At 41.8% G+C, this 14,538-nt stretch overlaps 1 long non-coding RNA gene across 1 annotated transcript in view; it reads right to left on the reverse strand.

Moving 5' to 3' along the window:
- Nucleotides 1–13,943: 13,943 nt before the first annotated feature.
- The window catches only part of LOC140494081 (uncharacterized), an 88,315-nt gene continuing 87,720 nt past the window's right edge, over nucleotides 13,944–14,538 (reverse strand). The window contains exon 4 of the long non-coding RNA XR_011963904.1: nucleotides 13,944–14,408. This is a non-coding gene — a long non-coding RNA (uncharacterized lncRNA). The remainder of the gene's footprint in view (nucleotides 14,409–14,538) is intronic.

Consider the following 14,538-nt stretch of genomic DNA (forward strand, 5'->3'; position numbering starts at 1 on the left):
CAGCAAATCATAGAATCCATCAAGTGTGAAAGCAGGCCATTCGACCCATTGAGTCCACACCAACCCTCTGAACAGCATCCCCTCCAGACCCACCACATCCCCACTTTTCCCATGGTTAACCCACTAGCCTGCATATCTCTGGACACTATTATACTGGGTAAATTAGCGTGGCCAATCCAGCTAACCTGCATGTCTTTGGACTGTGGGAAGAAACTGGAGCACACAGAAGAAACCCACACAGACATGGGGAGACTGTGCAAACTCCACTCAGTCACCCAATGCTGGAATTGAACCTAGGTCCTTGGCACTGTGAGGCAGTAGTGCTAACCACAGAGCCACCATGTTGTGGCACAATGTATACATCTATATACAGCTGAACAGCATTAACTGCACTCACCCTTTCAACTCTGCTCTCACCAATCCTCTGAACTTTCACTGGTAAAGTAAAATCCCAAACTCCAAACTCAGTCTGAGACACAATTCACTGTAATCAATGATTGAACACAGAAAATTCCAAAAATATTAACGATCAAAATTAGTTTCCAGAGCAACAAGCTAACAAAACCTAAAAGGTAATGATGTGCAACAATTTTATTTTATTGATTCATTTGTGGAATGTTGGCATCACTGGCTGGCCAGCATTTATTGCCCGTCCCTAGTTGCCCTTGGTGGTAGGCTGCCTTCTTGAACCGCTGCATTCTACCTGCTGTGGGTTGACCCACAGTGCCATTAGGGAGCGCATTCCAGGATAGTGAAGGAACTATTATATATTTTCCAGTCAGGATGGTGAGTGGTTTGGAGAAAACTTGAAGTTCGTGGTTTTCCCATATATCTGCTGCCCTTGTCTTTCTAGATAGAAGTGGTTGTGGATTTGGAAGGTACTGTCTGAGGATCTTTGGTGAATCTTTTCAGTGCATCATGTAGATAGCACTTACTGCTGCTTCTGAGCATCAGTGGTGGAGGGAGTGGGTGCTTATGGAAATGAGTTAAGTAGGTTGCTTTGTCCTGGATGATGTCAAACTTCTTGAGTGTTACTGGAGCTGCACTCATGCAGGCAAATGGGGAGTATTCCATCACAGTCCTGACTTGTGCCTTGTAGATGGTGGACAGGCTTTGAAGAATCAAAAGGTGGGCTACTCGGTGCAGTACTCTTAGCCTCTGATCTGCTCATGTAACCACTGTGTGTATGTGGTGAGTCCAGTTGAGTTTCTGGTCAATGATAATCCCCAGGCTGTTGATAGTGGGTGATTCAATGATGGTGACACCATTGAATGTCAAGATGCAGTGGTTCGATTGTCCATATTGGTGATGATCTTAGCCTGGCATTTGTGTGGTATGAATGCTACTTGCTACTTGTTAGCCCGTAACTGGATATTGTTGAAATCTAATTGCATTTGAACATAGACTGCTTCAGTACCTGAGAAGTTGCGAATGGTGCTGAACATTGTGCAATCATTGCAAAACATTCCCACTTCTGACCTTATGGTGGAGTAAACATCATTGATGAAGCAGCTGAAAATGGTTGGACCTAGGACACTGCGCTGAGGAACTCCTGCAAAGATGTCCTGGAGCTGAGATGACTGACCTACAACAATCATAATTATCTTCCAATGTGTCAGGTATGACTCCAGCCACCGGAGAATTTGCCTCCTGATACTCATTGATTGCAGTTTTGCTCGGGGTCCTTGAAGGCACACTCGGTTGAATGCAGCCTTGATGTCAAGGGATGTCACTCTCACCTCACCTCTGGAATTCAGTTCTTTTGTCCATGTTTGAATCAAGGCTGCAATGGGGTCAGGAACTGAGTGACCCTGGCGGAATCTAAACTGGGTGTCATTCAGCAGATAATTGGTGAGCTAATGCTGCTTGATATCACTGTTGATGATACCTTCCATCACTTTACCAATGTTCAAGAGTAGATGATTGATGATGGAATGGTAATTGGCTGAGTTTGAATTCTCCTGCTTTTCATGTACAGAAAATACCTCAGCAATTTTCCACATTGCCGGGCAGATACCACTGTTGTAACTGTGCTGGAATAGCTTGGCTGGAGGAGCAGCAAGTTCTGGTGCACAAGTCTTCAGTACAATTGCCGGAATGTCAGGGCCCATAGCCTTTGCAGTATCCAGTGTCTCCAACCATTTCTTCATACCACATGGAGTGAATCGAATTGGCTGAAGACAGGTGTCTATAATGTTGGAGACCACTGGAATGGGCCAAAATGGATCACTCACTTGGTATTTCTGGATTGTTGTGAAAGCTTCAGTCTTCTCTTTTGCACTGATGTTTTGGGCACTTCCATCATTGAGGATGGGGGTATTTGTGGAGCCCCCTCCTCCAGTGAGTTGTTTAATCATCCACCACTGTTCACAACTGGATGTCAATTTATTTTAAACTATTTATTTTAAAATTCCTTATCCAAAAACAGGAGCATGATTCAAAAGGAAGATCAAAGTGCGAAGAGAATGTGAGATACAATGTGAGTTATGAAGTCAGATACAGTGTGCCTTACTTTGTGAGTTGCAAGGTGACATATGGTATGAGCTACAGTGCTAAGTGCAGCCTCAGATAGGGTGTGAGATAAAGAGTGTGATATTGTATGTATACAGTGTCAGATACAGCATGATATATGGTCTGAAATCAAGTGTGAATATTGAATGTAGTGTTGGATACAGTATGAGACACAGAGACTCACTGAGGTTGAAGGTGAGGGAGAAGGTGATAGGTCAGAGGGGGGAGTGATCTGACCTATCACCTTTCTCCCTCACCTTTATCCTGGGAAAAATGTAGATTTCTAAAGTTTGCTCATTCCCACTTCCCCTCCCCTCCCCCCCCCACCCCCCTAACATTATCACAGTCCCAAACCTCCTACTTGGCACCACCATCTGGACCTGCCTATCACTCCCCCATCTGACCTATCATGTTCTCCCTCACCTTCATTCACCTATCGCTTTCCCAGCCTTCTTCCCCCAACCCCACCCTCCCTCCCATTTATCTCTCAGCCCCGATCCACAAGCCTCATTCCTGATGAAGGGCTTATGCCTCAAATGTTGATTCACCTGCTCCTCAGATGTTGCCTGAACTGCTGTGCTTTTCCAGCACTGCACTCTTGACAGTATGAAATCCATTCAGATATAGTGTGTGACACATTTCAGATCCAGTCTATTCAGAGGCTCCAATCCCTGGAAGTACAATATAATAATTGCCAAGCATATATTGACGTGAATCTTTCTCACACAGTGTAATAGAGTTCTAGCATAAATTGTGAGGTATTCAAGTTGAGACTGTAAATATGTGCAAAACCTTGAGATAAGATTGTGATTGGTGAATGGGTGAGAGATTGAAGATGATAAATTGATGGCTGGATGTTCAAGGAGAATTACTTTTTCACCATGGGCTTTTCCTCGTACTAGAAGTTCTCATTCTCGGATTTTTCATGTGAAAACCAGACAAGTCATCAATTCAGTGGGAGAGCTGGGGCTGGAGATGCCTCTATGCTCTGAGAATATTCTTCAAAACACAATCCACCTCTGTGACATCCCTCATCTGGTCTTAACTCAGATGGAGTCCAGCACCTAACAGCACGCAGAAAATACTTATTCAATATTCTGTCAAATCTGAGCCATTAATTAAGCCAAGCCCCCATGATCAGGTCTGTCTCATTGTGCTGCGGTTTGTTCACATGGGTGCGTTTCATTCAATATCTCATGACCTGAGGCTGCCATATAGCTCCAATATACAGTAGAACCTCAGTTATCTGAACATCAATTATCCAAATTTTGGAATAACTGAACAAGATCTCAAGGTCCTGTAAAAATTGCATTAGGCAACTTAGCATTCAGTTATCAGTTAAATGGCATTATGGCGTGCATTGCTGGATAACCGAGGAATGTTCGGATATCTGGCACTAATAAATTACTGCTTGTTTACAATCAGATCGATCATCCGACCAACCAATTATCCGAGCAAATTACTCCCTGCCTGTCTAATTTGTAGAACCGAGGTACTACTGTATATGTGACTTGACCTGAACACTGGAAGGCAAAGACATCCAGAACACTTCTTTATCACACACACCAGGACTGGAATGCAGCATGTGGGGAGAGGAGTGGAGATAAAGACACAGGTGTAAATAATACCAAGAGGAGAGTCATGAAGAGAGACAAATATCAAGGTGATAGAATTGTGATTTTATATTCCTTCCTGGGATGTAAATGTCACTGGTAAAGCCAGCTTTTTTTGCATTGCTCCAACTGCCCTTGAATTAAGTGACTATCTAAGCCATTTCAGTGGGCAGTTAAGAGTCAACTACATTGCTGTGGATTAGTGGTGCTGGAAGAGCACAGCAGTTCAGGCAGCATCCAACGAGCAGCTAATCCAGTATTTGGTTTCCAGCATCTGCAGTTATTGTTTTTACCTACATTGCTGTGGGTCTGGAGTCAAATTATATAAGGGTGGCAGATTTCCTTATCTAAAGGGGATTAATGAACCAGATGGTTTTGTTTTACAAAAATTGACAATGGCTTTACAGTCGTCTTTAAACCAACTTTTAATTCGATATCCTTTTTGATTGATATTGAATTTCACCATCTACTGTGGTGGGATTTGAACATGTAACCAAACAGCATTAATTTCAGACTCTGAGGTTACCAACGCCCTGATGGTAGATTACACCACCATCAATGACAGGGGAGGGAGAAGGATAATTAAAGAATAGGAGGAATTAGCTTGAAGGAGAGACAGTAAGAAGGTTTTTGTAACTCATTCTATGTCAAATTATGGAATGATACAGCACAGAAAGAGGTCCATTTGTGGGCAGCACGGTGGCACAGTGGTTAGCACTGCTGCCTCACAGCGCCAGAGATCCGGGTCCAATTCCCGCCTCAGGCGACTCTCTGTGTGGAGTTTGCACATTCTCCCCGTGTCTGCGTGGGTTTCCTCCTGGTGCTCCGGTTTCCTCCCACACTCCAAAGATGTGCAGGTCAGGTGAATTGGCCATGCTAGATTGCCCGTAGTGTTAGGTAAGGTGTAGATGTAGGGGTATGGGTGGGTTGCGCTTCGGTGGGTGCGGTGTGGACTTGTTGGGCCGAAGGGCCTGTTTCCACACTGTAAGTAATCTAATCAACCAACTAATTCTGTGCTGGCTCTATAGCCGGGCTATTTGGTTAATTTTAATCTCTTACTCTTTTCCTACAGCCCAATAAGTCTTTCTCTTCATCCAATTCTCCAGATTCCTGGAGAATCTACATCACTACCCTTTCGGAGCACTCCAGATAGAAACAAAACTATCAGTAGAAAAATATTCCCTCATGTCACCTTTTTATCTTCAACTTAAAGGTATGCTCCCGAATATGAGATTTTTTGCCAAGCGATAATTTTGACTCAAGTAGTCTATGAACCCTGTCCATGATTTCAAAAGCCTCTATTATAAATTTTCTTGTAAATTCTCTGTTTGAAGAAAAACAACACTAGCTTCCTCAGCCTTTTCACATGAACAATATTCTTCATCCTGGGAATAATACCAACAAATCTTCTCTACACCTTGTTGAAAGTCTTGACATTTTTCTTTAAAGTGTGGTGCCCAGAACCGAATGCAATGTTCCACTTGAAGCTTATATAACTTTAACATAAGCTCCTTGCTCTTGTACTCCATTCTACAACTAATAAAGTTAAGAATTTTTTTATGATTTACACAACCACTTCAGTCTGGCCGAGAAGTTTTAAAGATTTGTATATGTGGATCCTGATATCTCTCTTACTGCACCCATTTAGTTTACATCATCCTCAATATTGTGGCCAAAATGTGTCTCTTCATATTTCTCTGGATTAAACTTCATCTCCATGTCCTCAGGCTGTTTTCTTTGGAAGAAGCAGCTGTTGTAAAGAAGTCATATTGGACTTGAAACATTAATTCTATTTCTCTCTTCAGAGATGCTGCCAGCACTCTTGAGTTTCTCTTGCACTTTGTTTTTATACTATTCAGTAACACCCTCTGCAGCTCGGCCAATTATACATCTAGGTTATCTCTGCTCTTTTAATCTCATGGGTTTTAAACCTGCTAACAACTCTATTAATGGTGCTTTGTCCAATGCTGATATGAACATGTATGTCACATTAACTGTTCCACCATAACTTAATCAAACGGCTTCTAGGACTACAATCATCATCAGACTGTCCTTTCGCTCAATCTGTCCCTTGCTCAGATATAGCTGTACATTTCTTTCTAACATTGGTTTCACCAGAATTACAGAGGGCAGCATCCTTCAGAGAGCTCCATTGCAATACTGTGGAGTCAGGAGAAAGTGTTATACATCCCACATTTGTGGCACCAGTTGACATATTCTAATGCCTGGAAATGTGTAACTTAGGAGCAGGAGTATGCAATTTGCACTGACTCCACCATGGCTGATCTGGTTATGATGTCAACTCAGCATTCCTATCTGTCCCCATAATCTTGATTCCCTTGTGTTTCAAATATCTGATTAGTTTAGCCTTAAAAGTAAAATCATTGATCTAGCCTCCACTGCTTTCTGGGGAAGAGAATGCCAAATACTGATGATTCTGAGAGAAAAAAATAAATTCCTTATCTCCTTCTTAAAAGAAAGAACTCTTACACATGAACTATGTTCCTTATTTTTAATCTCCTCCATAAAAGGAAACATTTACTCTGTATGCACTGTCTTACACCCCTCAAAATCTTACCTTTCAGTAAGATCACCTCTCATACTTCTAAACTCCTATAGACGTAGTCCTGGTTCAACTCTTCCTCGTAGGATAACCTTCTCTACCCAGGAACGAGTCCAGTGAACCTTCTGTGAACTGTTGTTCGTGTAATTATTTCCTTTTTCAAATATCCAAATCTGTACAGAGTCTCCAGATATAGTCTCACCAAGGCCATGTACTTCTGTACATTTACACTCCTATTCTCCGACAATGAGCACCAACATGTGCTTTCCTAATCACTTGCTGTATCTAATTATTGACTCTATGTGATTCGTGTGACAGGACATCAGATCTCTCTCTACCACTGAGTTGTGCAATCTCTCTCCATTTACGTAATAAATTCCTTTTCTATACTTCCTGTCAAAATGAACAACCTCACATTTCCGATGATATACATAGAATCTGCATCTGCACGCTGCATCCACCAAATTTCACAGTCACTTAACCTGCACATTTCCCTTTGCAGATTCCCCCTCATCTTGATAGCTTACTTTCCTTTCTTGGTCACATTGGCAAATTAAATGAGCAAACATTGAAGCCTTATATCCATGTCATTAGTATAAATTGTAAGTAGTTGAGGGCCCAACTCTGATCCTTGTGGCATCGCATGACTTAGAACATGTCAATCATCTTGTATTGCAAGCTTTGCCATGGAAATCTGAGTGCATAATATTTAATCCTTTATCCAACATGTGTGTACTTTCTCAAAAAACTCTTTGTTAAACATGATTTTTCTTTCACAAAGCCAACTTGCCTTTGCCTATTCGGATAAGTATTTCTAAGAATCCTCCTTAAACTACCTTAATAATTGACTTGAACATTTTTTTCCATGACCAATGTTGACTCTATACATTCTTGAATAAAAGCCTTCAATTGATCATTTTCTAAACAACTTGGGCCCTTTCAGAATCTAGAGTTTTTGAAAATTATGACTAATGCATTTAATGTCTGAGTAGCCACTTTTTTGAAGGCACTAGTTATAAGGCTTCTGGTCCTGAAGATTTACCACCCATTAGGTCCATTAGTTTACCCAACACCTTTTCCCTCGTGATAGTGATGGTTTTGAGGTCCTTCTTCCTGCTAACCTCATGATTTTCAAATATCTTTAGAGCGTTTTTGAAACCATCTTCAGTGGACACAGGCACAGCATATCTGCTCAATACATCCAATATTTCAAACAAACACAAAGCATGCTGAAGAGACTCAGCAGATCTGGCAGCATCTATGGAGAGAGAAAAACGGAGGTAAAGTTTTGAGTGTGTATGCACTTTATTAGAATGCACAGCCCTCCAGCATTCTCACTCTGTTTGTTTTGAATTTCCAACATGCGCAATATTTTACCTTCAGTATTTCCTAGTTTTCCATTATCAGATCAGTATACTCCTTAGAAGGCCAACACTAAGTTTACTCTTCCCCTGTGTAAATATTTGTAGAAACTCTGAACATCTATTCTAATATTACTCATTAACCTTCTTTCAAACTCAACATTCTCTCCCTTTCTTTAGCCTTGTTAACTGGTTGTTAAAATCTGACCAATCCTTCACAAATTTTCATTGTGTATTTTTTCAATCTCCTCAACTTTCTTATTTAACCAAAAGATGACAAATCCTTCTCAAAAAATCTCACTTTCTCGCTGGAATAAATCCTTGCTGAGAAGGAATAAATATTTCCTGAATGCCTGCCACTGCATTGCGATTGTTTTACATTTTAAGAAGTTTCTTAGTTTAACCTCATTAGTTCTACCTTAATACTCTTATGAATGCCATTATTCAGATGTTTAATGCTATCTGAGACTTGCACGATCCAAAATGAAAGCAACATTTTATCATGTTATGAATGCTGTTTGTTTAGTGTGAATGTTAGTGAAATGGGCAAGTGAGGGAATGAGTGTCTGAATATGGTGGCTACCTATGAGATGTAGAAATTGGGTTGGGTCTGAAGTGGTTAGGGTGACAGGTGAGGATGTTGTGTTAGAAATGAGGTGGTTAGGGTGACAGGTGAGTGAAGTTGGGTTAGGTCTGAGGTGGTTAGGGTGACAGGTGAGTGAAGTTGGGTTAGGTCTGAGGTGGTTAGAGTGACAGGTGAGTGAAATTGGGATAGGTGTGAGGTGGTTAGGGTGACAGGTAAGTGAAGTTGGGTTGGGTGTCATGTGGTTGGGGTGACAAGTGAGTGAAGTTGGGTTGGGTCTGAGGTGGTTAGGGTGATAGGTAAGTGAAATGATGTTTCAGTGCCAAGGATGTTGGGTGGGGATTTGGGTAGGGGTCAGTGAAGAGTATTCTGGGTTCAGTGAACCCTGTTCAGAACAATTCTCAGCTGATCATTATGAATCATGTATAAAGCAACACTCTCTTCCATACCTGTTGAACTCTTCCCTATCTATAATTGATTTCCTCTTAAGGGTGAAATATTTATCAAATATCCTTATACTGTCTTTGTATATAGTCATTTCTTCTGTCTGACCAAGATCTAATCTAGTACAATGCCAATGGTGTAGAGGAAAATGCTGGCTTGTTCCTTCCGAGGGTTTTCTGGTGATCCCATTGTGATTCTTCACTTTGTAAATTTAAAACACCAATCAGCCTATCTTCAACCTTTCATATGTTTGAAGCACTCTGACAAAAGCAAGGTTTTCTCCATTTCTTTCCTTCACTTTCACCATGTTCCACCCACTTTTCTTCATTCGCTGTCTTTTCTCTCATTGATTCTTTTTTCACACATTATACTTTCTCACTGCCGTGGATTTCACTTCCTGTCATCATCTAGCAGTCTAAACATTATGGCACAGACAACAGCACACAGGGAGCTAACACCTTCAACACATTATCTGGGCTGACACCAATTGTTAAAGTTAACCTGAGAATGTAACTTCTAAAAGAGGTTTTGTGATTAACATATGAAAGAAGTGAAACTAACATAGTCATTCTCACAGATGAGAGACTTAACAAACAATCAAGGTAGTTTTCAATATATAATTTCAGTTACATCACACTGTAAACTTGTGCTATAAATTCTGTGTCTTATAATTGTGTATTCACAACCAGCTGATGAAGGAGCAACGCTCCAAAAGCTAATGCTTCCAATTAAACCTGTTGGACTATAACCTGGTGTTGTGTGGAGTTTGCACATTCTCCCCGTGTCTGCATGGGTTTTCTCGGGTGTTCCAGTTTTTTTACCACAGTCTGAAGATGTGTAGACTAGGTGGATTGGCCATGCTAAATTGCCCCTAGTGTACATGGATGTAGAAATATTGGGTTACAGGGATAGGTTGGGAGGGGGGGGGGGGGCGGTGGGCGGGTTTGGTTGGGATGCTTTTTGGAGTGTCGATGGGCTGAATGACCTGCTTCTATATTGTACGGATTCTATGATTCTATGTTCAGAGAACGTGTATAACCCTTTCACTCCGGAGAATCATGACAATTACATGCCAGATGCATCTGAGGGTGTGTCAAAGCGGCCCCCTCAGTATCTGTTTCACAAGTTAAAGGTGGGTTTAGAAGTAGATGTCTAGGCGTTGAATGATTTTATCACAATTACTGATAAGCCACTTTCATCAGATGCTTTTTGATAGAATCACAGAGACAGCTATCGTCACTGCCTCACTTTGAGCCAAACTGCTTAATTCGAATTGAATATTTGTTTTGTACAGGTAAATTGTCAATTACATATAAGTTAGACACTAATGAGAGATTAATAATCCTATTCAAGTTCTTTCAAGTTTTTGCAGTCAGTGAAGTATAATGAGTGATGCAGCCACTATTGGAACATGGAAAACCTCACAGAATTGTTACAGTACAGAAGAATCCCATTTGGCTGATTGCACCAATAGTGGTTCTATTACCTAATATCAAACTCCTGCCTCCTCTTCATGTCCCTGCATACCATTTGTAGCTAATTAATAATCTAGTGCTCTTTTGAATGCTTCAGAATCGCAGCCTCAGTTTGTGCATGGCAAGTTCCCGCAACCAATAATGTATCTTCAGATATTGCTCGACCAGAATGCTGACAATAACTCCTCTGCTGTTCCTCACAGTAATGTCATGCCATCTTTCACACCTTCTGCTTCTTCTTCAATTGTGTTGGTATCACAGAATATCTGCCAACAAGAGAAACCAACCATTCCAGCCAAGATAGATATCCTGAAAATGAATATTTTAAAATGGAAATAGTCAAAAGATAGGTTTGTTGATTTCATGTGGGACTGTGACTATTTTCCTTTGTAACTTTGTGGAACTGTCCTTGCGAAGAAAGAGCTTAAAAATGTGTTGCTGGAAAAGCGCAGCAGGTTAGGCAGCATCCAAGGAGCAGGAGAATTGACGCTTCGGGCATAAGCCCTTCTTCAGGAATGAGGAGGGTGTGCCAAGCAGGCTAAGATAAAATGTAGGGAGGAGGGGCTTGGGGGAGGGGCGTTGGGAATACGATAGGTGGAAAGAGGTTAAGGGGAGTGTGATAGGCTGGAGAGGGGATGGGGGCGGAGAGGTCAGGAAGAAGATTGCAGGTCAAGAAGGCGGTGCTGAGTCTGAGGGTTGGGACTGAGAAAAGGTGGGGGGAGGGGAAATGAGAAAGCTGGAGAAATCTGCATTCATCCCTTGTGGTTGGAGGGTTCCTAGGCAGAAGATGAGGCGCTCTTCCTCAAGGCGTCATGTTGCCATAGTCTGGCGATGGAGGAGGCCAAGGACCTGCATGTCCTTGGCGGAGTGGGAAGAAAGATCCTTGACAGTTTTATGTGGGTGACTATCTTGAGCTTTATCATTGCCAGAGGGCACCACGTCCCTGTTTCTGTCAACTGGCACTAATCTCTTCAGTATTTTACGGTCAGTCTATTTCTCTCTCTTTGGTGCAGTGATTGCCATTTCAATCTTTGAACCAGACTGTGTAGAAAAAATGAGAATCTTTAACTTGCCAATAGAAAATGTCACTGAATTCAGTTTAAGCATCAATGACCTGTTGTTTCAAAATATGCCTTGAATGGTTCTTACCTAAAGTGTCAATATTATTAAGAGAATGTTCATGCCTTTTCACAAAGGCAAGTGTGAAGATGCTCACCTGCTCCTAAGGGCCATTTATAAGAGACAGCAATGTTGAATATCTAGAATAAAATTCAGAAAGGGATAAGGTCTTTGATATAGCAGGTTAGATTAGCAAATAAGTGAATGAAGTTTTAACAGAGAAAAAATGTTTGGAGAAGGAGCGACAAGTACAATGTCTGGAGCTGAGAGAGGGAAGTGTAGAGAACCAGGGTCTCTGCAAGGAAACTGACCCCTTGGCCCAACTCATCCATGCCAACCAGGTTTCCTGAACTGAACCAGTCTCATTTGCCTGTGTTTGGCCCATATCCCTTTAAAGCTTTTCTACACACGTACCTGTCCAAGTTACTTTTAAATGTTATAATAATACTCACCTCTACCACTTCCTCTGGCAGCTCGAGAGGGAGAATGCATTTTGTACAACCTAAAATGCTGGAGAAACTCAGCAGTCACAGAGTTATAGAGATGTACCGCACGGAAACAGACCCTTCGGTCCAATTCGTCCATGCCAACCAGATATCCCAACCCAATCTAGTCCAACCTACCAGCACCTGGCCCATATCTCCCCAAACCCTTCCTATTCATATACCCATCCAGATGCCTCTTAAATGTTGCAATTGTACCAGCCTCCACCACTTCCTTTGGTAGCTCATTCCATACCCGTACCACCCTCTGTGTGAAAAGTTGCCCCTTAGGGAAGCAATTAACACTTTACATCCAATTACTCCTTTATGATTGTGAAACAGATTCATTTCAGATTCAAGATATTAACTCAGTTTCTCTCTTCACAGACAGTGACTTGTTGATTTGAGTTTCTCCAGCACTCTCTGCTTCTATTCCAGCTTTCCAGCACTCACAGTACTTTGCCTTTATTTCGGTGTATCGGACTGTGCTGATCTAGGTTACATCAGTGGGAATCACAAACTGCTTTATTAATACTGATTACTAATTGGCTCATACTTAACAGTATTACATGCTGCAGTAATAGGACAGAGCTAGTCACATCTTGCACTCTCTCTGCAGTCACCTCTATGTTGACTGCTGGCAGGGGCAATACTTTTTGTCCCAATCCCCCTTCACCTGGTACACCCACAAAGGGCAGACACTGCTAGAGAATAATCAAACCCTGGCTTGTTTATTCTTTTTGGCTCTTTATCATTTTGATAACTGACAGTTACACTCAGCACAAGAGGTGGGGTTGGAGAGGGGGATAATGCTGTCCCAGCAGACACAATCAACATCTGATAAGAAATTCACCGCCTACTCACTCAGACACCTCTGCCCCGTCCCCACCCCCACCAAGCAGCTTCACCTCCTTCCTATCTCAGACACGAGGCTTCACTCAGTTAAGGCCTGTGCCTGGTTATCTGCAGCCAATTGGAGAACTCACAGCTAAGATAGAGCAATCTAACGTCAGCTTCACATCTTCACTGAAGTTCATGCTGAAAGGGGGGGTTTGGAGGCGGAATCCAGAGAGACCCCAGCTTGCCTTCTCATTGGATTTACCACTTACAAACAATTCTAATCCAAAGCTGTTTTTCTTTTGATCTTCAGTACGTTTTGTTTGGATTTCTGATAATTTGCTAGTGATTGATAGAAACAGAGTCACACAGGAAGCTCAAAGAAGGGGGTCTCAGAGCATTTATTGCAGTATTCACAATATCTATACATTAAAATATTATTCATAGTGAACCAGTGGCCAAGCAGCATAAAACAGAACATCAAATGAGCAAGTCCTCACCCAGTCCACAGGGGTGGGAGGGGTTTCTTCAACTTCCCTCAGTAAAATATATCAGACCATATTGATAGCCAGTTATATGTTGGTGCATTACACACCTACCCCCCCCCCCCTTACACATCTCTGTTTTTTGTTCTATTAATACCAAAGGAGGGCTGAGGCATTCTAGAAGGTTTTGAATGGTATTTTGGATTGTTGTGGCATGCAGGGATTTGGGGGAAAAGCAGGAGATGGACACTCGGTAATAGTCAGGTGAAATAACAGAGCTACTAGTACAGGCATGATTGGCCTTATGGCTTCCTTTAGCACCATAATAGTTCACTGATTCTGTTTTTCTTTAATGGTGTTTTCAGCAGTGGGTAAGTTGACCATTCAGTCCCTCTATTCATTCTTCTGTGGAAACTTATGAATCCTTATTCAACAGCCTCCTAGAAAAACATCTACATTTTCCACTTCTCTCAGAATTTTAAACACTCCCTCCAAAACAAATTAAACTGTTTTTAGATGCAATGATTAAAATTCATTTTGAATTGAGGTCTGGGAAGGGACATGAAGAGGAAGGTTTGAGGTAATGACGCAATATTACTCTATTCTGGACAGCTGCCTCCCGGTGCCAGGAATCAAGGAGTAGGGCAAGACAATACGCATTTAAAGCAGGAATGTACTGAATACTGGGATATGATAGTCATCCAGAAAGGAAATAAAAGACAGATATGCGTCTGGAAGAACCCTACCCCAGTTTCTCCCCAAAAGCATTTGACACTTCATCTCAAGCACTGACTGTACAGTGGTAAACAAGCACACTGAAGATCAATTGAATGCTGTAAGCAGGCTCTGTGCTGTTAGTCTCCAGCCTGTGCGTTCGTTTTGCAGTGCGGTGTGAGCTGGCTGTATTCACAGCTTTCTCTCTTCACCCCAAGAGCCTGACAGAATGAAAAATGACACTGTCACCATTCAGACCTCACAGAAAATGTGAAAGACATTATTAGTGTCTGTAATAATTCAATTGATTACAGACACTAATTATTACAAGTTTTGTGAAATTCCTCCTTC

The sequence above is a fragment of the Chiloscyllium punctatum genome, chromosome 23 (genome assembly GCF_047496795.1).
Source record: "Chiloscyllium punctatum isolate Juve2018m chromosome 23, sChiPun1.3, whole genome shotgun sequence".
Classification (NCBI taxonomy): domain Eukaryota; kingdom Metazoa; phylum Chordata; class Chondrichthyes; order Orectolobiformes; family Hemiscylliidae; genus Chiloscyllium; species Chiloscyllium punctatum.